General features: G+C 42.3%; 1 pseudogene; it reads left to right on the top strand.

The window, feature by feature from the left end:
* Positions 1-5,451: 5,451 nt before the first annotated feature.
* LOC126089850 (5S ribosomal RNA) lies at positions 5,452-5,569 on the top strand (annotated as a pseudogene).
* Positions 5,570-24,096: the final 18,527 nt, after the last annotated feature.

Below are 24,096 nucleotides of genomic sequence, written 5' to 3'. Positions count from 1 at the left end.
CAGTTCGCAGTTGGCAGTTGATGGTTGGAGTGCCGAAACAATTACCGAATGAAGTGCAACTTCAAAGCCACACATTTATAGGCTATCCGTATCTCGGTAAGAAAGGAGATTTTCCATTTTATTGTGGGATACTTCACGTTATCACGTGAAGTCTTTATTGGAATTTGAAGGTGGAGAAAGCACGTACTAAGGAAATAGTGCCTCTGCATTGGTGTATTAGTGGTTTTGAGGTGAAAGCAAGCAATTAGGACACATAGCCTTTGCGATATTTTGACTTCAGCGTGAGCGCCGATGTATTTTAGTTAATGATTGGAAATCTTCATATAGATACACGGACTGTGTTATCTTGATAATTAGGAGAAATAACGTCCTGCAGTTGTAGTCTTATAGAAAGAAGCAGTGTAAGTTAGTAGGAGTTTTGCGCGCGCAGTCTCAAACTTAGCAGCTTTTCCGATTAAACCCTAAATGACAAAGCAAGAACCATTGTTACTCCTATCGTGCGAGCGCTGTGTTTTAAATAATTTTAAGAGCAGTGGGTCAGCTAAAGTCAACGGCTGCAGTGTGATTAGTTTCGTGTCTATATTGAAATTCAAGTAGTTTAAAAGTGGCGGTGACACCCAGGTTTTTTCGTTTAATTCTTTTACTCTCCGCTTAGAGGGGTTTGTCCGATTGGCCAGCACTCGTAAAATCAAATCTGACTTGTACAAGAAATAAGACAGGTAATAAAGATAGATAGTTTCAGTTTTAAATATAAAAGTAGTGTCTCGAGTCACATTTGCCACATATTTAGTAGTCAAGGATGTTATAAAAGTAAAGCTCAATTTTATAGCAAACGAATAATTTAAAAATATGTAAATTGATAAAAAAAAGTCAAGGATTAGATGAAAAACAGTCTGCAACGTTATAAAAACAAGAAATATTAATTCTCAAAGAAATGGAAATATTAGTTACGATTTGTTAATTTCCAAAGACAGAAATTGTTTCATATTTCTTAAGTTAAAAACGATATACATTGTGTCGAGGATCTTATTTAAAAGGAAAGATTATTGACTCTTGGAAGAAAGGGAATTTATTTATTGCTGAGGGAGTGAGAATTTTAAAACGAATTACTATGTTGTTATTCAAGTTCATCATCATCATCATCATCATCATTTAAGACTGACTATGCCTTTCAGCGTTCAGTCTGGAGCATAGCCCCCCTTATACAGTTCCTCCATGATCCCCTATTCAGTGCTAACATTCGTGCCTCTTCTGATGTTAAACCTATTACTTCAAAATCATTCTTAACCGAGACCAGGTACCTTCCTCTCGGTCTGCCCCGACTCCTCCTACCCTCTACTGCTGAATCCATGAGTCTCTTGGGTAACCTTGCTTCTCCCATGCGTGTAACATGACCCCACCATCTAAGCCTGTTCGCCCTGCCTGCTACATCTATAGAGTTCATTCCCAGTTTTTCTTTGATTTCCTCATTGTGGACACCCTCCTGCCATTGTTCCCATCTACTAGTACCTGCAATCATCCAAGCTACTTTCATATCCGTAACCTCAACCTTGTTGATAAGGTAACCTGAATCCACCCAGCTTTCGCTCCCATACAACAGAGTTGGTCGAAAGATTAAACGGTGCACAGATAACTTAGTCTTGGTACTGACTTCCTTCTTGCAGAAGAGAGTAGATCGTAGCTGAGCGCTCACTGCATTAGCTTTGCTACACCTCGCTTACAGTTCTTTCACTATGTTGCCATCCTGTGAGAATATGCATCCTAAGTACTTGAAACCGTCCACCTGTTCTAACTTTGTTCCTCCTATTTGGCACTCAATCCGTTTATATTTCTTTCCCACTGACATTACTTTCATTTTGGAGATGCTAATCTTCATACCATAGTCCTTACATTTCTGATCTAGCTCTGAAATATTACTTTGCAAACTTTCAATCGAATCTGCCATCACAACTAAGTCATCCGCATATGCAAGACTGCTTATTTTGTGTTCACATATCTTAATCTCACCCAGCCAGTCTATTGTTTTCAACATATGATCCATAAATAATATGAACAACAGGTGGAGACAGGTTGCAGCCTTGTCTTACCCCTGAAACTACTCTGAATTTACCGTCAGCTCTAACTGCTGCCTGACTATCCATGTAAAGACCTTTAATTGCTTGCAAAAGTTTGCCTCCTATTCCATAATCTTGTAGAACAGACAATAACTTCCTCCTAGGAACCCGGTCATATGCCTTTTCTAGCTCTATAAAGCATAGATACAATTCCCTGTTGCACTCATAACACTTCTCCATTATTTGCCGTAAGCTAAAGATCTGGTCCTGACAACCTCTAAGAGGCCTAAACCCACACTGATTTTCATCCAATTGGTCCTCAACTAATACTCGCACTTTCCTTTCAACAATACCTGAGAAGATTTTACCCACAACGCTGATTAAAGAGATACCTCTGTAGTTGTTACAATCTTTTCTGTTTCCATGTTTAAAGATTGGTGTGATTACTGCTTTTGTCCAGTCTGATGGAACCTGTCCCGACTCACAGGCCATTTCAATTATCAAGTTATGCAATGATATTGTTGTAGTTTATTTGTAACATGGGTGGTAAAAAAGAAGAGAGGTGTCATTACGTCACAAACTTGAAACCGATGACCCCCATCTTAACTAGCCCAAAACATTAGGTCCACCGCATTCATGCCCCCTTAGTTCACCGCAGTGACACTTTCCTGTGACGTCAGTGTGACGTGCCCTTGCCCAGTTTCGACCGTGTTGGGTGATTTGTGTGGAGACGTAGCTGTTTCATCAAAAATGCCAGCTTGCGTTGTTACGGGTGTACTAATCGTTCCGATGGCAATCTAAAGTTTAAAGGAATCACATTCCGTTCGTAAGTGGAGCAATTCAAGCAATAGGCCTACTTTCTTTTGTATACAAAATTATTGTAGCCCTGTTTACTTTTATTCCACTGGCTATATTTCCGTTATCTGACTTTAAATTTGTCTTACTTCACTCAGTGTCCGTTCTTTCTCTGCTTTCCTGTGCGTTTCATTGCCTTCCAAATCGCTAACGCTCCGACATCCGAGCCACACTGTATCAGCGGCCTCGTCCCCGCACAACACACGGCTACGTAGCCGCGCCGATCGTTCGGGCAGCATCTGATGCCGTAAATTCCTCTCGCCGATAATTATTGTTCGTTGTTCACATTTTCTTGCCGTTTAAAAATTATTCTGGTTAGAACAGCCCGAGACAGCGGTCATGTGTGCGTGAGTTTCGTGTGTATGATTGTATGAATGTTTATGTGTGCTATGGCTGAAAATTTATGTGAACACTCTTTTCGTCGTGCCTGCGTTGTGCTCGGCGTTTGAATAGCAATCTATCCGTTTCACAATATAGTCATTCCTTCATGAAGTTCATTGTAAATAAGCCACTGCGCTTCAAATATTCAAATGCGTGTGAATTTTTGAGGGACCAAACTGCTGAGGTCATCGTTCCTTAGTCTTACAGACTACTTAAACTAACTTAAGGTAAGAACAACACACACACCCATGACCGAGGGAGGACTCGAACCTCCGGCGGGAGGGGCCGCGCAGTCCTTGACATGGCGCCTCAAACCACTCGGCCACTTTAAGTGGCACTACACTTAAACAGGATCAGTGATGTACATAGTTACAATACCACAAGAAAAAAAATGACATTCATTTGGTCACATTAAGGTTGTCCGTAGCACAAACAGGGGTTCACAATGCTGCAACCAGAAGTTTTCATCACTTACCCACTGATATAAAAAACCTGAGAGACAGCAAAATAAAATTTGAAACTAAACTGAAAACATTTCTCTGTGACAACTCCTCCTGTTCCGCAGAAGACTATTATTGTAATGTGCTAATGGTGGTGGATAGGAATTACTGACTAACATCTATCTTTAATTCAAAAAAGAAGAAACTAATAAATGATCAGCATGGAGGCCTATTTAAAAAAAATATGTTAATACAAAATAACACGTTCCACGTCATTACGGTTTATCGTGTAAATGATGAATGGAACATTAACTAACTACTGGTATACAAAAAGCATGGCATAGACTTACACACTTTGAAAACTTCAAAATGCAGTTCAAAAGTAAAACGGAGCAGATGATCAAAGTAGACGTACATTCCAATTATGATATGCTTGGTTATTCCTGAAAATGATATGCTTGGTTTTTCCTGGAGAACTGACAGTGTTACTGGTGAAAAATATTCCAGGAAAAGAAGCATATAGGCTACTGTTGGGAAGGCAGGCCTTTATGTTACACAAACTAGGCTATCATTACTAACAACTGACTGACTTACATGTTAAAGCAAAAATAATCATTCTACGCTATCTAAGCATTTGAGACCATTCGCTTAATCACTTGTATACTATTCCACAGTGCTGGAACATGTTTAAAAAATTGTTTTTTTTTTTTCATCCTGTAAATTTTTGTACTGGTAACACACTGAACGATGCATTATAAGTAAAATTTCAGAGTGTGAAGATGTGTAAACTACAGTGTAGCTAATACACTGACAATCTAATAAAACAAGATCTCTGTTCTGCACGGAGCTATACCTCTAAGCAGTTCTGTTTCTTTGACATTTCAATAATCCATCACTTTGTTGACGTGCACAAATTACGATAGCATGCCTTACTTCTTCCCTCGTCGCATACGTTTATGGGCTAGCAGAGAACACGAAGGTAAACGTTTTTCAAACGCGAACATTAAAAATGTCCCGCATACGTGTTGAACGCTGAAAATATAACGAACAAGAAGCAGTATCAGTAAGCAAACAATAATTATTTACGGAGTTCCAGCTTCATTTGCTATCGATACAAATACAGCAAAAGTGGAATTAAATAGATTACAAAAGCACGATTATCTAATACTTCCTTCTGTTGCTGGTTATTCGAAATATTATAGCAAAAACATATTACGTTAACGAGGCCACATGTGTCGTATTTCTAGAGCAAATACGCAATCAAGAACAGAAAACCGTTCGAGATTGCCTTCATGACACTATTTTATTCATGAAACCTGTATAATTTTTAGTATCAGAACAGTTGTTGCACGCACACTACAGAAATAATTAGCAATAAGCAATTGTAAACAAGAGTTTGTTAATGTTTTGGGCTACTTAAAATGGTGGCAGGACCCGCCCACTCTGGCTTCAGTTAGTTGGTTCTACGAAATTTGGTTGTGGCTTTTAATGGGAAACATACTTATACAATATATTGCTTTTTTATAAAAGAGCTGAACATTTCTGTTACGCTGTTGCTCACCGAGGTGCATTATCGTGTAGCAGAATTACTTGCTGGAATATTTCATTTGTGGCTGCGAGCACTGAGGTCGAGTATCCGATTTCATATCCAACGTATGCTTTGGTGCACAGCATTTTCAATTGAAGCTGAGATCGTCTTTGATAGTAGTTATCCGCAAGAAGCCAACGGCCTTGCCGCAGTGATAACACCAGTTCCCGTCAGATCACCGAAGTTAAGCGCTGTCGGGCTGGGCTAGCACTAGGATGGGTGACCATCCGGTCTGCCGAACGCTATTGGCAAGCGGTGTGCACTTAGCCCTTGTGAGGCAAACTGAGGAGCTACTTGATTGAGAAGTAGCGGCTCCGGTCTCGGAAACTGACATACGGCTGTGCTGACGATATGCCCCTCCATATCCGCACACCGTGAAGCATGTGGACTAAGGATGACACGGCGGTCGGTGGGACTTTATCGTCTGTTCGGGGGGGGGGGGGGGGGTTAGTTTCGTTTTATTCGTAAGAACCTTGTAGATCTTTTGATAGTCAGACGCAATATTAATACCACTATTAACATATTCCGGCAGCTACCACTACCCCGTCAAACCACAAATGATATCTGCGGCATTACTATAGGACACATCACAGTAGTCGTGCGTAGTGTGGGCTGTATCGAGAGAATTTCAACTTTCAAAGTAAAAGTGTCTACTTTGCGATCTGGACAGATGATATTTCCAATGCAGAAGTTTACGCCCTTTGGTTATCTTAGGCATATTCTTATCTGTGTAGTCGAGTGACGTGCTTCCACACTAGAACTAACATAGCAGATTTTTGTGTTGTGCTTCTTGAGTACAACTGATCGAAACAAAGGTGCTGATTTCTGTCGTTCGACGTTGCTCTCCCCTTACGTGTCCTGCTTCTGTAGATTCTTTAATCGTATTGTTGTTTCTATGAGGGTGGTCGTGACTGCAGATTGGCGCAGTACATCTTTGTGTATGAATTATATCCTACGACAGAAGTAGGCTTACGATCATTAAGTATCTTTCATATTACCACTCTAGCCTGACTTTATGTACCCCTGCACTGTGTAAGAATTGCATATTTTACGAGCAGGACAACACTGTCTATTTATAGGAGGAAATCAACCTTTGAAAAGAGCGTTAAAGAAAATCAGAATGTCGAACTCGAGAAAGGAAAGCGAAATTAAAAGAAAATATAGGCTCAAAGCTGAGCAGAACACACATTTACCACCCGAAATTAAGTAGGAAAACCATTTTCATTTAAAACCGGGTTGCTTTACTGAAGCTAAGATTAACATGGTTTTGACGAGTATTAGATTTAAGATCTAAGTAATTTTCTTAAGGATACCTTATAGTTACACGACATAATTATTTACACGGGTCCAAGAAAAGCAATTTTTTTTCTACGTCAAATTTTTCTTTTACTGCTTCCAGAAGTACTGGAAGAATATTTATGGTTGTAAGCTACGTAGCTTTAATACTAGCTACTGCAGATATCACAGTAGACTGTTCACATTGCAAGGAGTTAACTCATATAAATCGATTAGTGTCTTCGTTTTCTCTTCTGAACACAAATGTGCCAATTTTCCAGGGGAACATTACAATATCATTATTATCTACTTGTAGTAATAAGAAACAACGAATCTTATCGTTCGGGTCATAGGTTAAAGTAGCTACATCATTGATCATTACAGCACTTAGGTTGTGTTTTGCGGTATACAGTTCAAGCAATGACAAAATGATACTACTGCGACTTTCGCTTTACGCTTCATACAACTACTGATTAGTCATTTATATACGGCAATAAAGATTTGAATAGCCCAGGAGGTATAAAACCTAGCAAATAGTTCTTTTACCTATACAATCAGAAAGTAAAAACTAACTTCAGATTAATATTACCATATTAAACTTCACCTTTAAAATGAATGTCCAATTACGTAAGAGTATTAATTTCGTAACGTGCGTCCAGCTGATACAGACATTTTTCTCACATATGGTACTAAGGTTTCTACAGACAACAGTGGTTAAATCAGTAACAGATTACAATTAATAACTACATTTAAGCCCAAATTACACATATAATATTAATAAGACAATTCATTCCAGAATGAGATTTTCACTCTGCAGCGGAGTGTGCGCTGATATGAAACTTCCTGGCAGATTAAAACTGTGTGCCCGACCGAGACTCGAACTCGGGACCTTTGCCTTTCGCGGGCAAGTGCTCTACCAACTGAGCTACCGAAGCACGACTCACGCCCGGTCCTCACAGCTTCACTTGTGCCAGAATAAGACAATTCATTCACGCAAATATTTCGTTAGGTCCTCATCAGCATACAATAACTTTAACGGTTTTAGGATAAGCCAGGAGATAGCTTCCCTCATGTGGAATCCTCACTATCTTATAATCACCATGTACAAAAGTTGCCATTTACAGTTTCTTTTGCGAAGAAGCGAGGATTTTGGATGAGTTTGTAACAGAATATATTCTCCTCCCTGATATTTCTGCATTTCTCTCAATCTTCTGTCGCAATAACACTTTTCCAGGCATGACTGGTCGGTGAAGAAGACTAAGACTTTCCCTACCTGTTCTTCCCTGAAATATTCTTCTCTGAGTAGACGAGAAAGAGGATTTATTCATTAATTCTTCTTCTTCGGTCTTCTTATAAGTTTGATGGAGTGGATTGTGTATTGATAGTGGCGAACTGCTCGCAGCCTGTTCGAAGAGCTCTGAATATTCTGCCCATTTTGCTTGATGACTGTGTGCTTAGGCATGATAAATCTGTTAAATTATCAAAAGATTCGTCCTGCCGGATTTCCTTCAGGATGGAAGCGTGATATTAATGTCTGTTGAATGGCATATTCATGTAAAAATGTTTTCCATCTTTGACAAGTGAGGTTTCAGGCGTTATCTGTCAGCTAGTCAGCAGGCTTGTTAAATTTTGGCATTTAATTGTTTACTACTCTCTTAATGATCAGACCTTCTGCAGTAGTCTTTGAAGCATATAATTTAAAACTTTTTTCGAAAATGTCACAAAGGGCTACCACATACTTAACTCCAACTCTAGCTAAGGGCAAAGGTCTGCGACATGTATTGAGACGATTTGTAATGGTTTTGTTGGTATAAATAGGATGCAATGCTATACATCATCATTTGTTTGTTGGTTTCGCTTTTTGACATATAAGACACGTTTTAAGTAGCTGCTATATGTGTATGACTTAGGAAAATGACAATGTAAACTGATCTTTATGATACGCGTAGCTGCGCCATAGTGAGTCTACGTGTTGTGTGTGAACCGAATTAATGCATTCTCACATGAAAGTGAATTGTATTCCACTTGCATGTGAGAACGCATTAATTTGGTTTACAACACGTGTCACATAGAGTGTCGTGTCTATAAAATAGAACATCATCCTGCATTCTGTAATGCTGCCTTGACTTCCCTACAAGATTTTGTGAAAGTAATGTTTTAACCTTATACCAACGCTGGTCACCATCATGTAAATCAGCTACATTTCTACAAATATTTAAGTAGTACTGGGGTAGTTCCTAACCTTCATAAGTAGAACATGGTAGTCAGTGGATTGTTCTGCAATGTAAGCTCTGTGTACTCCGATGAACCCTATGGTAGTTACGACAGGGTATCTGCCATAATGTTATCATTTCCTGACATGTGAATGATCTCATAATTGTATTCTTCTAAAAACAAAGCCCAGTGCGCTAACAATAAGTGTGAATGGAGTAACTTGCGTGACATTAGAAAGCCTAACGCCTGATTCTCACTGTGAACATTAATATTTTGCCCATAAATATAATAACTGAATTTATTAATGGTCAGTTTCAAACTCGCTAGCAGAGTAGGCTCGTTCACACTCTGACAATGTGGACCAGCAAAACTAGTAACATAGATATCATGCTTCATTTATTTGAAACAGACAGGCTACTAGGCCAGAAAATGATACAAAAATCTTTCGTTATGCCCAGATGACGTAAAACATTAAAGTTAACTAAAGCAGCATTTATCACATCAAAATCTCTTCTACAAATGCTTTTCCACACCCATGGTGCATTTTTATTCAGTTGACATGAAAGAACTGTGCTATTTAATATTTGTTTTGATACAAACCTTTGAAAAATGAACAAAGGCCAAAAGATGCTTTGATCTGGTTTTTTCTTTTTTTTATGCTGGGATAAGAAAAATTATTTAATGCACTTATTTTGTAGATGAGGTTATGTGCCGAAGAAACTTGATTTGGTCCCTTGCAGATATCAACTTTTGCAGATTCGCTGTAAACCCTGCTTCAGAAATTTTGTGGTGAGCTTTTTCTAACAAATCGACAGCTTCTTCCCAGGCCTGCTGCACTCTTGGTCCATAGTGCAGAACACAAATTAACACAATAGATCTCCTGCGGTACGAACTTCTATTTGATACCAATAGTGTTGGTAATACCACGCTTACTTCCAAATACACGTACCTACTTTAACAGCAATTCTTTTAATTCTGCTTGCTGCAAAGAGTCAATAGTAGTAGACTCTATGATTTTACCTTTTTACCATTGTCTGACAAATTGTAATAGAAAATGGTTTGCCAGTGAATTCAGCAGCCATTTATAAAACATATTTTGAAATGTGACATAAGCTAATGGTAACAGAACGAAGAAGATATGTAACATGACGTTCTGAACACCGTATGCAATTTTTATTGGCAGTGCTGTACGAAGTGGGGATTTGAATAGTTCTACTGTATAATCGATGTGAAACTTTCTTGGCTTTCGTCAATTTTTATCACATTAAACTTCCGGAATTGACTTGGACACTGGGCTTCTGTAACGGAAATTTAGAGTTTTATAAATACACTCCTGGAAATGGAAAAAAGAACACATTGACACCGGTGTGTCAGACCCACCATACTTGCTCCGGACACTGCGAGAGGGCTGTACAAGCAATGATCACACGCACGGCACAGCGGACACACCAGGAACCGCGGTGTTGGCCGTCGAATAGCGCTAGCTGCGCAGCATTTGTGCACCGCCGCCGTCAGTGTCAGCCAGTTTGCCGTGGCATACGGAGCTCCATCGCAGTCTTTAACACTGGTAGCATGCCGCGACAGCGTGGACGTGAACCGTATGTGCAGTTGACGGACTTCGAGCGAGGGCGTATAGTGGGCATGCGGGAGGCCGGGTGGACGTACCGCCGAATTGCTCGACACGTGGGGCGTGAGGTCTCCACAGTACATCGATGTTGTCGCCAGTGGTCGGCGGAAGGTGCACGTGCCCGTCGACCTGGGACCGGACCGCAGCGACGCACGGATGCACGCCAAGACCGTAGGATCCTACGCAGTGCCGTAGGGGACCGCACCGCCACTTCCCAGCAAATTAGGGACACTGTTGCTCCTGGGGTATCGGCGAGGACCATTCGCAACCGTCTCCATGAAGCTGGGCTACGGTCCCGCACACCGTTAGGCCGTCTTCCGCTCACGCCCCAACATCGTGCAGCCCGCCTCCAGTGGTGTTGCGACAGGCGTGAATGGAGGGACGAATGGAGACGTGTCGTCTTCAGCGATGAGAGTCGCTTCTGCCTTGGTGCCAATGATGATCGTATGCGTGTTTGGCGCCGTTCAGGTGAGCGCCACAATCAGGACTGCATACGACCGAGGCACACAGGGCCAACACCCGGCATCATGGTGTGGGGAGCGATCTCCTACACTGGCCGTACACCACTGGTGATCGTCGAGGGGACACTGAATAGTGCACGGTACATCCAAACCGTCATCGAACCCATCGTTCTACCATTCCTAGACCGGCAAGGGAACTTGCTGTTCCAACAGGACAATGCACGTCCGCATATATCCCGTGCCACCCAACGTGCTCTAGAAGGTGTAAGTCAACTACCCTGGCCAGCAAGATCTCCGGATCTGTCCCCCATTGAGCATGTTTGGGACTGGATGAAGCGTCGTCTCACGCGGTCTGCACGTCCAGCACGAACGCTGGTCCAACTGAGGCGCCAGGTGGAAATGGCATGGCAAGCCGTTCCACAGGACTACATCCAGCATCTCTACGATCGTCTCCATGGGAGAATAGCAGCCTGCATTGCTGCGAAAGGTGGATATACACTGTACTAGTGCCGACATTGTGCATGCTCTGTTGCCTGTGTCTATGTGCCTGTGGTCAGTGTGATCATGTGATGTATCTGACCCCAGGAATGTGTCAATAAAGTTTCCCCTTCCTGGGACAATGAATTCACGGTGTTCTTATTTCAATTTCCAGGAGTGTAACTTAACATTTGGCCATTGCTGAATACTTAATTGGCTGATATTTCGTTTACGAATCCTAGTTTATTTCTGCACTTTAACAAGTTCTTTCACTGTCCACAGTATCCTCTTCATAGCCAAAACTTACTATAATTTTCTGCTAGAAGGAAGTTTTAGTCAAAGCTGTTGCACAGGGTGATTCAAAAGTTTTTTTACCATAGGATAAATAAGTTGAACCAGAACTCCATCGACAATCTTTCAGAGGTGGTAGTATATCGATAGATATGTGTTTTAAGGTAAGGAAGGTGGAAAAATGCTCATAGCTAACATGCATTTTTAGAGCCCATGTATACTGGACATTCTTTCCTATTTCAGTCCATGCTGGCACCTCTCAAAACATGGGAAAAAAATGGCTCTGAGCACTATGGGACTCAGCTTCTGAGGTCATTAGCCCCCTAGAACTTAGAACTAGTTAAACCTAACTAACCTAAGGACATCACAGACATCCACGCCCGAGGCAGGATTCGAACCTGCGACCGTAGCGGTCTCGCGGTTCCAGACTCCATCGCCTAGAACCGCACGGCCACTTCGGCCGGCAAAACATGGAAAGCCATGAGCTTTTCAGTAAAGGAGATTTGTTTCACAGTCTCGAAGAAGTGCTCATAGCTTTTAAGGTATGCATTTTAGAGCCTGTATTTGTTAGACATTTTTTCTTATTTCGGTCCATATTACCACCTCTGAATGTTTGTTAGTGTTCTGTGGGATATGACCTTTTAATCACCCTGCATATGGCCATCAGTACAGTTCAAATACCGCTGAATTTAGATGATTCAAACATTTTTTAACTGTTTCGCTGTCTTTGTAATTACTGAATCTAGCTACACACGTTTTGTTCACTATTACATCAATTTTAGTATGACTATTTGTTTTCCAGTAAAGAAAAGGAAGAATGGAAAGGCATTTTTGGATGGGAGACTACAGGAAAAAGGTTCAGACGCCTACCGGTGAAACGTTTTCTTCTCCCACGCATAGTGGCCCGTATGTGAGAAGTTATGTAAGCATTTCTCTTCAGTATAGGTGACTGCGATAGACGTGCTGCCAGGAGAAGGGAGGACTTGAAACCCACTGATGGTACGTAGTGTGCTCCTCTCGAATAGCACATGGACAGCCGCCGAACTTAACTTACCCATACGACGGACATATCACGGTCAACAACGTCATATTCTTATTCCACGAGACACTTCGGAAGGGTTTGGATTTTGCACAAAATCTGGTGATCAGAATTTCTATGCCATTAGTTCTCCTCCGCTTTCTGACGAAATTCTCGCGGTAGAAGTAGTAGTCGAGAGCAATAATCATTTTTACAGGCGTCGGCATTTCTGATGTAAAGGGAGTTCATATCTACGTGGTAGAATATACTGGTATACTGGAGATCTGATGCAGACCTTGAGGAATACTCGAATGGGTGAGATAATCCGACGTTGCCTTTGACAGTCAGAATTTCTTATTTCGTATCCGACTTCACAGACAGGTTTGTCAGGAAGATTCCGTGCAGAGTCAACGTGCCATTTTGGATCTCGACTTCTGTACTTGGAAACGAGACACATTTGCATGCCGAATATAAGCAGAAATTGTGGATGCCTTGCGCCTTAAACAAGTCGAGAGCCGGTTGAAACCGGATTCGTTATTGAGGTTCCGTAACCATGTCAAACAAAACCCGCAAAAAGTGTAGATCAAAGGCAATGACATCAATACAGAATGAACCAAGAGGGCCCTCCGTTGTAAGAATTATCTTTTTCTGTGCTGCTCTGTTCTGTGTCGAGCCGGATTGAACAGGATCTAATTCGAAAAGGAAAGAGCAGTTTGAAACTTTACTTAAGGTTGGTCGCATTGTGTTTTTCCGTGTCGATTAAAATTTAGGTAAGCCTCTATGGTCGAATGTTCATAAATTGTGGATATCCAGTGTGCTAGATTAATAACGGAAACTGTGGGATTAATGACTCAGTAGTTAGTCCGTTTAAACAAACAATGATGATGATGATGATCATCATCATCATCATCAATAAGAGAAACTTGCGTTAACTAGTTAAGAAATAGACAAGAGCCAGAGTTGCGAGATTCAGTTTTTTTATTTAATTGATGACTAGTTCCGGGTTACTTGAATCTATTTTCAAATGATTCAGACAGACAGAATGATATATTGCGTAGAAGCATGCAAATTCTACATCTACATCTACATCCATACTCCGCAAGCCACCTGGCGGTGTGTGGTGGAGGGCACCTTGAGTACCTCTATCGGTTCTCCCTTCTATTCCAGTCTCGTATTGTTCGTGGAAAGAAGGATTGTCGGTATGCCTCTGTGTGGGCTCTAATCTCTCTGATTTTATCCTCATGGTCTCTTCGCGAGATGTACGTAGCAGGGAGCAATATACTGCTTGACTCCTCGGTGACGGTATGTTCTCGAAACTTCAACAAAAGCCCGTACCGAGCTACTGAGCGTCTCTCCTGCAGAGTCACTGGAGTTTATCTATCATCTCCGTAACGCTTTCGCGATTACTAAATGATTCTGTAACGAAGCACGCTGCTCTCCGTTGGATCTTCTCTATCTCTTCTATCAACCCTATCTGGTACGGATCCCACACTGCTGAGCAGTATTCAAGCAGTGAGCGAACAAGCGTACTGTAACCTACTTCCTTTGTTTTCGGATTGCATTTCCAATGACTCTCAGTCTGGCATCTGCTTTACCGACGATCAACTTTATATGATCATTCCATTTTAAATCACTCCTAATGCGTACTCCCAGATAATTTATGGAATTAACTGCTTCCAGTTGCTGACCTGCTATATTGTAGCTAAAAAAAGGACCTTTCTTTCTATGTATTCGCAGCACATTACACTTGTCTACATTGAGATTCAATTGCCATTCCCTCCACCATGCGTCAATTCGCTGCAGATCCTCCTGCATTTCAGTACAATTTTCCATTGTTACAACCTCTCGATATACCACAGCATCATCCGCAAAAACCCTCAGTGAACTTCCGATGTCAACCACAAGGTCATTTATGTATATTGTGAATAGCAACGGTCCTGCGACACTCCCTTGGGCACACCTGAAATCACTCTTACTTCGGTAGACTTCTCTCCATTGAGAATGACATGTTGCGTTCTGTTATCTAGGAACTAATCAATCCAATCACACAATTGGTCTGATAGTCCATATGCTCTTAGTTTGTTCATTAAACGACCGTGAGGAACTGTATTAAACGCCTTGCGGAAGTCAAGAAACACGGCATCTGCCTGGGAACCCGTGTCTATGGCCCTCTGTGTCTCGTGGACGAATAGCGCGAGGTGGGTTTCACACGATCGTCTTTTTCGAAACCCATGCTGCTTCCTACAGAGTAGAGTTCTAGTCTCCAGAAAAGTCATTATACTCGAACATAATACATGTACCAAAATTCTACAACTGATCGACGTTAGAGATATAGTTCTGCACATCTGTTCGACGTCCCTTCTTGAAAACGGGAATGACCTGTGTCCTTTTCCAATCCTTTGGAATGCTACGCTCTTCTAGAGACCTACGGTACACCGCTGCAAGAAGGGGGGGGGGGGCAAGTTCCTTCGCGTACTCTGTGTAAAATCGAACTGGTATCCCTTCAGGTCCAGCAGCCTTTCCTCTTTTGAGCGATTTTAATTGTTTCTCTATCCCTCTGTCGTCTATTTCTATATCTACCATTTTGTCATCTGTGCGACAATCTAGAGAAGGAACTACAGTGCAGTCTTCCTCTGTGAAACAGCTTTGGAAAAAGACATTTAGTATTTCGGCCTTTAGTCTGTCATCCTCTGTTTCAGTACAGTTTGGTCATAGAGTGTCTGGACATTTTGTTTTGATCCACCTACCGCTTTGACATAAGACCAAAATTTCTTAGGATTTCCTGCCAAGTTAAGACTGTCCCTGCACACATGTCAAAGTCAGGTTTCTCTAAGCACGTTGGCAGGACTAACATACATTCATCTGTCCTGTCAGTATTCATAGAAACACTCGACTTTGATATACTCCTATGTACAGTCTTAACATAGTTTGCATGCTTTTACGGAATATATCATTTTGCCTGTTTGGATAATTTGAAAATGGGTTCTGGTAACCCGAAAGTAGTCATCAACTAAATAAAAAAAGCTGAATATTATAACTTTGGCTGTTACTACATCAGACATAATTTTTGCCAGTGTACAATGAAACTGAAATAGCTGAAATCCTGCCTTTCAGTATCTTGTATTACTTTTATCTTTTTTTATATTTTTGATAGTTTCAGGTAATTAATTTTTCATCCTCATATAAAGTTAACAGAATTCAACCACACGGATCAATTCTGGATTGCTTCCCCATTTCCCTGTCAGACAATACTTGCATTCTTCTCATAAAACAGTGATTATGCAGTTCACAAACAGGTAGCATATGGTTTATGTTCGGCCTCGTCCCTACAAAGAAGTCATATTCTGACGACATCTGTGCGTCACCTCGAAATCAGAAGACGGAATTAGCACGTGGCAAGCTCAAAAAACCGCAATCGTCAAACAAAAAGAAAAAGTGAAGTAAAAACTGGGACGTGTCATTCATGGTATTTGTTATCAGTTTGCGCGAAAATCAGGCACCCGAGTCATTTTTATCACTGACGAGGTTCAGTGTAAAAGCAGCCTCTGGAAGATAAAACTTAAGGTCCGTGTGTTTTTCCTAAAATGCTCACTCATGCTCTGTATCAAATTATATCGGCGAAAGTGATAAAGCTTCTGGTTTTCAAACTAACAGAGGCAAATGAGGTATGAAGGTATTGTTATAAGGGGTTTTCACACTAGCAGTTATAATTTGAAAAGTGCAGTACCTGTATGTTGAGAGTAAGTTCGTTGAAATGTCGTCGAGTGATTTGCTTTTATTGCTGCAACACAATGCAACGAACTGTGTCTGCAAAGCTCGTTTCTTATTTGTGTGCTCTAGATACATCAGAACGTAATTCAGAGAGTACATTGGATACGAACTTCTTTTTTTTATGGCTAGCTGAATGGGCAGTGTTCGAAAGTTAAAGAAAAGAAAATACTGTACTAACATGAGTAACGTTCAGAACGGTAGAAGCAGACAAAGGTAATAGTGAAATCTCCGGGAGCTTAAAATTATTGGGAATCCATAGCAACACCATACTATCATAAACAACCCACAGTATATTACTGATAACGGAAAGAAGAAAATAAATAAATTTCGTGTTGCTTCGATTCTGGTGCAGAGCTCGGCGGATTTCGTGTCATTTTTGCAGCTCATTATAGCCAGTCACTCGCGTTTTCCCTTACTATGCTGAGTGGATTCTGTTGCTTTCCTGTCCACCAGAGAATCTAAAGTGGTTGCCGAGGATCAAAACAAAGACCCTTGGGTCAGTGGGTACCAGCGCTAATCATTGTATTATGAACATCGTCACATCGATGAAAACTGCTAATAAATTAGAGAAAGAATAGAATTCAACGCTAGCTGATAACAACACAGATTGTTTCGCGTCAAGAGGGATTTGCAAATCCAGCACTGTTTAACATAGTCACAGTACCATCAAGAGAAGTGCAGAAAGAGTGCATGAAGTCATGAAATAGTAGGTAAACCACCCCTTAGGATAGTTTTCATAATTCATGTCGAAAATACGAAACATGTAAAGGACATTGCGGAATGAATGAAAGTTCTTTTTTATTTTATTTTTTATAACGTACATTTTAACCATCAGGTGTTTATTGTCCCATTAGTCATCTACCGGTTTCGGTTATGAACCATCATCGTTAAAAACATCCCACATTCTGTTGAAGCTAATCTGCACATCGTGGATGATGGTTAATAACCAAAACTGGTAGATGAGTAATGGGACAATAAACAGCTGATGGTTAAACTGCATTTCATAAAATACTCTACGGCTGTTGAACCTCACCTCATGGAAACATTATGAATGAAAGTATTGGGTGTATGAGAGTTACAACTGATCAATCAAAGCCGCTGTCGTCTACACGCTGTAGCGGAGATCGCGCATCACAATTTCAGTAGTTACAAGGCAAGTAGACAAACTAGAGGAAGCGTAATACACAGACGAACCATAATTACCTAATATTCTCCAATTAACCGAAGCCGACCACTCACTTTCCCTACTGCAGTTGGTATATGCTCATTCCACTTCTTATCGCTTTGCAACATTACACCGAAGCTATTTAATTAACGTTACAGTGTCAAGCAGCACATTACTAATGCTACATTCGAACATGACAGGATTGTTTTTCCTATTCATCTGCACTAACATATATTTTTCTACATTTGAGCAAGCCGGTATTCATAATACCAACTAGAAATACTCTCTAATCGTCCTGTATCCTCCTGCAGTCACTACAGTACCTTTCTTAGTGTCCCAGTCTCTGTCTTTCGCTGCAATTTTTGCCTTCTAGCCGGCCGGGGTGGCCGAGCGGTAAGTTCGAATCCTGCCTCGGGCATGGATGTATGTGACGTCCTTAGGTTAGTTAGGTTTAAGTAGTTCTAAGTTCTAGGGGACTCATGACCTCAGCCGTTAAGTCCCATAGTGCTCAGAGCCATTTGAACCATTTTGCCTTCTATGGCTTCTTCTAGCACCGCGGAAGTTGTTCCCTGATATCTTAAATACATTTCCTGACTCTGCGGAGATCCTCCTCATTTCTCATCAGTCCTCTTCATTTTCACAATCCTCGTGCAATATCACAATTCAAAAGCTTCGAATCTCTTCACCCTGGATTGGACGAAGATAAGATGAAATTCGGTCGTGGTGTTTTTAAAGGTACTCTCCTGGCATTCATCTCATTTGATTTTGGGAGCCCGTGGGAAACTTAAATCTGCATAGCAGGACAGAGAGTAGTTGTCCGCTTCTCCTAAAAGGGAACCTACTTCGCAGATGTCGTTTTTAAATATCTGAGGCTGTTGGTAGACGTCACAATTGCCTATAGAGAGGTCACGTCGTAAGACAACTCGTTCAAGATCAGCGTGTATATGCAACACGGGAAGGTGACCCTCAACGTAAATGTGATATCACTGCTATTCGTTCCCTTTCTCAAATCGTTGTTGTTGTTGTTGTTGTTGTTGTTGCGCGGTCTTCATTCGTAAGAATCGTCTGATGGAGCTCTCTAGTCTACTCTATCCCGTGAAAGCTACTTCATTTCCGAATATCCTCTGCAAGCTACATCCTTCTGAATCTACTAATTGTATTTATCCCTTGGTCTCCCTCTATGATTTTTACCCCCCACGCTACGCACAAATACTAAATTGGTGATCCCTTAACGTCTGAGAATGTATCCTATCAACCGATCCGCTCTTCTATCAAGTTGTGCACGAATTTCTTTTCTCCCCATTTCTGTTCAGTACCTCCTCATAAGTTATGCGAACTACCTATCTAATCCTCGGCGTTCTTCTGTAGCATCACGTTTGAAAAGCTTCAATTCTCTTTCTTTATAAGCAGTTTATGTCCTTGTTTCACTTCCATACCTCGCTAGACTCCATACAAATGCTTCCACAAAAGATTTCCTACCACTTAAATCTATATTCGATGTTAACAGATTTTTGCTTCTTCAGAAACGCTTTTATGCCATTACCAGTCCTCTCTACTTCGGCCATCATCGGTTATTTTACTGTCCAAATAGCAAATCCTATCTACTACTTTAAATGTCTCTTTTCCTTAGCCGTTCTCCCCCCCCCCCCCTCCCCTCCACCGGTATCATCTGGTTTCATTCGACTACATTCCAATATCCTTGTCTTGCTTTTGTTGATTTCCATCTTACATCCTCCTTTCTAGACAATGTCCATTCTGTGCAGCTGCTCCTCAAAGTCCTTTGCTATTTCTAGCAGAACTGCAATGTCAACGGTAAACCTCAAAGTTTTTATTTATTTCCCATGTCAATTAATTCCTATCCAAAGTTTTCTTTGGCGTCCTTTACTGCTTGCTTAATGTACAGATTGAATAACATCAAGAACCTGTCTCGACTACTTCTCAATCACTGCTTCCCTTTCATGTACCCCGACTCTTGTAACTGCCGTCCGCTATGAGTACAAGTTGTAAATAACCTTATGCCCTTGGTATTTTGCCCCAGTCAAAATTGCCAAAAACTTTATTCAAGTCTACGAACACTGTTTACATAAGTTTGCCTTTCTTTAACCAGTCTGCTAAGATAAGTCGTAAGGTCAGTATAGCCTCACGTGTTACGGAATCCAAACTGATCTCCGCCCAAGTCGGCTTCTACCAGGTTTACCATTCTTCTGTACAGAATTAGTGTTCATATTTTGCAACTATGACTAATTAAACTGGCAGCTCGTTTATATTTACACATATGAACACCTGCTTTATTTGTAATTCGAATTATTACATTCATCGTGAAGTCTGGGGGTATTTCACCTGTCTCATACATCTTGCACACAAAATGGAATAGTTTTCTCATGGCTGGGTCTTCCAAGGCAAATACAGCGAGGGAAAAAGCCAATGCCTGTGTACTTCAGTACAAGCCCTGTTTTCTCTTATCGGTCTTTACGAGAGGTGTACTTTGATGACAACAGAATCGTTCTGCAGTCTGTCGCAATTGCCCGTTTTCTTACCTATCTCATTAATGTTTCGTGGAACGTCTCCTTCCTCCCAGGGACTCCTATTTTAGGTCATGGAGCATTTCAGTAATACTTGCGTTTTGATCCAACCTACCGGTAACAAATCGCGCGAACTTGTTTTGAGGTCCCTTGGAATTACGGAGAGCCGACTGTATCTTCAGGGAGTCTGTATTGTACATCGTGTGGGGGCCGGTCAACGGCAAGGGCGTTGTGGTGCTGTTGAGCAACCGAGCGGCGATGACGTCACGGGAGTTCCGACTGGCGTCGGCGGCGCAGACTGTTGTGACAGCCGGGCCAGCTGCGGCGTGAGGAAGACACGCGCGACGGGGGGCCCCCCACCCAAACCCCCACCAGCGCGGCAGCACGTGCGTGCGCCGCCCGCGCTGCGCCAGTTAAGCACGACTGACTCACGACGCCGCGAGCTCATTGTGTGAACGCTACGCCAACTGTTGAATCTATGTCCACGGCTACGTCCATTCTCTGCGTACCATTGTACAGTTGTGGTGTAACGGGTCACTTCTGAAATTGAAACATTTTTAAATTTTTATTTATTGGCTCTTAGGTTATGTAGCTATCTACATACACTTACATACTTAAACCCTACAATTTCTTAGCATGTTTTTAAGTACGTTAACTAGACCGGATACAATATTATTGTTTAAATGCTAGAGGAAATATAACTACGCTACTGCTCTTTAAAATTGCTCTACCAAGAAGAAATGCAGATGATAAACGGGTATTCATTGGACAAATATATTATACTAGAACTGACATGTGATTACATTTTCAAGCAATTTGGGTGCATAGATCCTGAGAAATCAGTGTCCAGAACAACCACCTCTGGCCGTAATAACGGCCTCGATACGCCTAGGCGTTGAGTCAAACAGAGCTTGGATGGCGTGTAGAGGTACAGCTGCCCATGCAGCTTCAACACGATACCACAGTTCATCAAGAGTAGTGACTCGTGTATTGTGACGAGCCAGTTGCTCGGCCACCATTGACCAGACGTTTTCAATTGGTGAGAGATCTGGAGAACATACTGGCCAGGGCAGCAGTCGAACATTTTCTGTATCCAGAAAGGCCAGTACAGGACCTGAAACATGCGGTCGTGCATTATCCTGCTGAAATGTAGGGTTCCCCAGGGATTGAATGAAGAGTAGAGCTACGGGTCGTAACACATCTGAAATGTAACGTCCACTGTTCAAAGTGCCGTCAATGCGATCAAGAGGTGAGCAAGACGTGTAACCAATGGCACCCCATACCATCAAGCCGGGTGATACGCCAGTATGGCGATGACAAATACACGCTTCCAATGTGCGTTCACCGTGATGTCGCCAAACACGGATGCGACCATCATGATGCTGTAAACAGAACCTGGATTCATCCGAAAAAAATGACGCTTTGCCATTCGTGCAACCAAGTTCGTCGTTGAGTACACCATGGCAGGCGCTCCTGTCTGTGATGCAGCGTCAAGGGTAACCGCAGCCATGGTCCTCAAACTGATAGTTCATGATGCTGCAAACGTCGAACTGTTCGTGCAGATGGTTGTTGTCTTACAAACGTCCCCACCTGTTGACTCAGGGATCGAGACGTGGCTGCACGATCCGTTACAGCCATGCGGATAAGATACCTGTCATCTCGACTGCTAGTAATGCGAGGCCATTGGGATCCAGCGCGGCGTTCCGTATTACCCTCGTGAACCCACCGATTCCATATTCTGCTAACAGTCATTGGATATCGACCAACGCGAGCAGCAATGTCACGATATGATAAACCGCAATCGCGATAGGCTACCATCCGACCTTTATCAAAGTCGGAAACGTGATGGTACGCATTTCTCCTCCTTACACGAGGCATCACAACAACGTTTCACCACGCAACGCCGGTCAACTGCTGTTTGTGTATGAGAAATCGGTTGGAAAATTTCCTCACGTCAGCGCGTTGTAGCTGTCGCTACCTTTTGTGAATGCTCTGAAAAGCTAATCATTTGCATATCACAGCATCTTCTTCCTGTCGGTTAAATTTCGCGCCTGTAGCACGTCATCTTCGTGGTGTAGCAATTTTAATAGCCAGTAGTGTAGTTAGAAAACGAGGATCGCATTAAACAATATGTGCTCTCGGGTTAGGTCAGTTAAAACTAAATAGCGAGTAAAATACAGAGAGAGAGAACCATAATGGAAGGTAGACACTACATAACCTGATAATTAATAATTTACATTACTGGTAGAAGTGCTACGAATATGTTATATACATACATCTTAGAAAGGTCAGCTACAGTTAACTGTACTTAATCGTGTACATTAACGGGCAAATTCGAATTTATAGCTTCCTTCTATCTTTACGGTACGCGCGCAAAGGCCATTTTTTCTGACGGCCGCACGTAAGGCTTCGCAGGTTTGTCTGACAAACAGGTTCCCGGTGCTGTCTCTGGCTGACACGGTCGCTGAGCCAGATGCTGTCGCCTGTCCTGTTTCAGAGGAAACCACTAAGCCTGCAAGATCCGGGCGGTCACAGAGGGTGGGATTATTGATAGTTGGGAGCTCCAACGTTAGCCGCATTATGGGGCTCCTTAGGGACATAGTTGCCAAGAAGGGAAAGAAAACCAATGCACTCCGTGTGCATGCCGGGTGGAGACATTCCAGATGTGGAATGGGTCGTCCCGGATGTCACGAAGAGCTCATGGTGCACCCAGCTCCAGGTGGTTCCTCGCGTCGGTACCAATGATGTGTGTCACTTTGGATCACAAGAGATTCTCTCTGGTTTCGAGCGGCTCACAGAAGTGATAAAGGTTGCCACTCTTACTTGCAAGATTAAAGCAGAGCTGATCATCTGCAGCGTAGTCAACAGGACCGACTGCGGACCTCTGGTACAGAGCCGAGTGGAGGGTGTGAATTAGAAGCTCAGACGATTCTGTAACCATGTAGGCTGCAGATTCCCTGACTTGCGTCACATGGTGGTTGGGTTTCGGGTTCCGCTGAATAGGTCAGATGTCCACTATGCACAGGAGGAGGCTACACGGGTAGCAGGGGCTGTGTGGCGTGGACTGGGCGGTTTTTTAGGGTAGAGGGCCTCGGGAAAACACAAGAAGGCCGAACACAGTAAGAGCGTAGATACAGGAACCATCGGTATAACAGTTGTAAATTGTAGTGGCTGTGTTGGGAGACTACCAGAGCTCCAAGCGTTAATAGAGAGAACTGATGCTCAAATCGTTAAAGGCACTGAAAGCTGGCTAAAGCCGGAGATACACTTAGGCGAAATTTTTGCGAAGAACCTAACGGTGTTCCGAAAGGATAGGCTAACCACGGTTCGCGGTGCCGTGTTTGTTGCTGTTAGAAGTAGTTTATCTTGTCGCGAAATTGAAGTTGATAGTTCCTGTGAGTTAGTCTGGGCAGAGGTGATCGTTGACAACCGGAATAAAATAGAAATTGGATCCTTTTACTGACCTCCCAATTCAGATGATACAGTTGCTGAAAGGTTCAAAGAAATCTCGAGTTTGATTTTAAACACGTATGCGACTCGTACGGTTATAGTTGATGGTGACTTTACTTTACCCTCGATACGTTGGCGAAAATACGTGTTTAATTCCGGAGGTACGCATAAAACATCATCCGAAATTGTGCTAAACGCTTTCTCTGAAAATTGGATTTGGATTGGATTGTTCGGGGGAGGAGACCAAACAGCGAGGTTATCGGTCTCATCGGATTAGGGAAGGACGGGGAAGGAAGTCGGCCGTGCCCTTTCAAAGGAACCATCCCGGCATTTGCCTGGAGCGATTTAGGGAAATCACGGAAAACCTAAATCAGGATGGCCGGACGCGGGATTGAACCGTCGTCCTCCCGAATGCGAGTCCAGTGTGCTAACCACTGCGCCTCCTCGCTCGGCTCTGAAAATTATTTCGAGCAGTTAGTTCATGAGCACACGCGAATGGTAAACGGT

The sequence above is a fragment of the Schistocerca cancellata genome, chromosome 6, assembly GCF_023864275.1.
Source record: "Schistocerca cancellata isolate TAMUIC-IGC-003103 chromosome 6, iqSchCanc2.1, whole genome shotgun sequence".
NCBI classification, from domain to species: Eukaryota; Metazoa; Arthropoda; class Insecta; order Orthoptera; family Acrididae; genus Schistocerca; species Schistocerca cancellata.
Note: the sequence above shows the minus strand (reverse complement) of the source record. Positions and strands in the feature narration are given on the sequence as shown.